The 2,240-nt window shown below is 40.9% G+C and overlaps 1 non-coding gene across 1 annotated transcript; it reads right to left on the reverse strand.

Moving 5' to 3' along the window:
• Positions 1 to 214: 214 nt before the first annotated feature.
• LOC146946610 (small nucleolar RNA R71) lies at positions 215 to 321 on the reverse strand. The gene has a single exon (XR_015029443.1). It is a non-coding gene; the product is annotated as a small nucleolar RNA R71 (small nucleolar RNA).
• Positions 322 to 2,240: the final 1,919 nt, after the last annotated feature.

Below are 2,240 nucleotides of genomic sequence, written 5' to 3' on the forward strand. Positions count from 1 at the left end.
CGCCGAGGATCCCAATCTTCACATCTCTGTTTTCCTACGAATTAGTGGAACCATGAAGGAGAACCAAGAGGCCGTAAGACTTCATCTCTTTCCCTTTTCCTTAAGGGATAGAGCTAGCGCTTGGTTCCATTCCCTCGAAGTCGGTTCCATTACTTCATGGGATCAGATGAGGCAAACATTCCTTGCCCGGTTCTTTCCCCCATCCAAAACTGCTAAATTAAGGGACCAAATTACTCGGTTCAATCAAAAAGATGGGGAATCTCTCTATGAGGCGTGGGAGCGTTTCAAGGAAATGCTAAGACTTTGTCCCCACCATGGCCTAGAGAAGTGGCTCATAGTCCACACCTTTTATAATGGCTTGTCTTATACCACTAAGATGTCTGTTGATGCAGCTGCAGGTGGAGCTCTAATGAACAAGAACTACACGGAGGCATACGCCTTGATAGAAGACATGGCTCAGAATCATTACAAATGGACCGACGAGAGAGCCATCACTAGTTCTTCAACGTCTAAAAAGGAGGCAGGTATGTACGAAGTCTCTAACTATGATCACCTTGCTTCTAAAATTGATGCATTAACTGAAAAATTTGAAAAATTCAATGTTAGTGCTATCAATTCTGCTTCTACTCCTTCTTCTTGTGAAATTTGTGGTATAACTGGTCATGTCGGTGTTGATTGCCAACTAGGTAGTGCTATTAATGGTGTTGAGCATATGAACTATGTTCAACACATCCAAGGGATGAGACAAAATCAAAATTTTTACAAAACTCAAAATCCCTATGGACAAGTAGCTCCACCTGGCTATGCAAACAACCAGAGATTCGCTCAAAAATCTAATTTGGAAATTTTGTTGGAAAATTTTTTTGCCAACCAAAATAAACAACTTCAAGAACTTAAAAACAAAATCGGATTTCTGAACGATTCTCTTTCCAAGCTCAATACCAAAGTTGATTCTATCTCTACTCATTCTAAAATGCTTGAAACAAAAATCTCCCAAATAGCCCAACAAGTGTCCACTCTTTCTCAAGCACCGGGAGTCTTTCCTGGTCAACCCGAAGCCAACCCTAAAGCTCATGTTAATGCCATATCTTTTGGGGGTAGTAAGTTAGGAGATACTATTGCTAAGGTTCAAAACATTGAGAAAGAAAGTGTCAAGCTTTTAGGTGAGAAAACAGTGGCAGAAAGTGAGAAACCACTTGATGAGAACAAAACTCCATCCCCTTTAAAATTGGAGGGTAGGTTTGAAAAATTTGTTAACATACTTAGGAAGATTTGCATTAAACTTCCTTTTGCTGAAGCTTTGTCTAGGATGCCTCTATATGCCAAGTTTTTAAAGGAAATTTTTTCAAAGAAAAGGGCTATAGAGCATAGTGAGACAATAGCTTTGGCTAAGGATGCTAGTGCAATCATTCAGAAGACACCCCCTAAGCTTAGAGATCCAGGTAGCTTTGCCATACCTTGTGAAATTGGGAATGAAACCATAAACAAAGCCTTATGTGACTTAGGAGCTAGTGTTAGTTTGCTGCCTTTGTCTCTCTTTAAAAGGATAGGGATAGGAGAATTGAAACCTACCGAGTTAGAGTAGAAACTAGCAGATCGTTCTACCATGAAACTAGTAGGATTTGTTGAAGACATACCTGTTAAAATAGAAGGGATATACATCCCAACTGATTTTGTTGTCATTGACATTGAAGAGGATGATGACGTCCCTATAATCCTAGGTAGACCTTTCCTCGCAACTGCGGGAGCTCTTATTGATGTTAAACTTGGTAGGATAGTCCTTCAAGTGAGTGACAAAATGTTAGGATTTGAGTTGGAAGGTGTTATGAAAGGTCCCGCTCTTTACTGTTGTTGCATGCTCAAAGATCATGATGTGGAAGAACGTTTTATAGCGTCATCTACACAACATGATCTCTTTGATCCATTTTAAGGACTTTTTCTAACCGTCAAGCTAATGACTCTAAAATAGCGCTTCGTGGGAGGCAACCCACGCATTTAATTGCTTTCGTTTTGTTTGTTTTTCTTTGTTTTAGGTTGTTTTGTAGGTAATTGTCCGAGTACGATTCAAGAAAATGAAAATTTTTGAAGCCCCCAGGACCAGAGAGGTGGCACGGCCCGTGCTAAGGCTGGCACGGCTGTGCCAGGTATTTCAAGCAAAAAAGGGCCAAAGTTCCAGAATGTTGGCACGGCCCGTGCCAAAGGTGGCACGGCCGTGCCCGATCTCTATAACCCTATATCAT

Source organism: Medicago sativa, chromosome 2 (assembly GCF_051527215.1).
Source record: "Medicago sativa cultivar Bolivia chromosome 2, Bolivia_mono, whole genome shotgun sequence".
NCBI classification, from domain to species: Eukaryota; Viridiplantae; Streptophyta; class Magnoliopsida; order Fabales; family Fabaceae; genus Medicago; species Medicago sativa.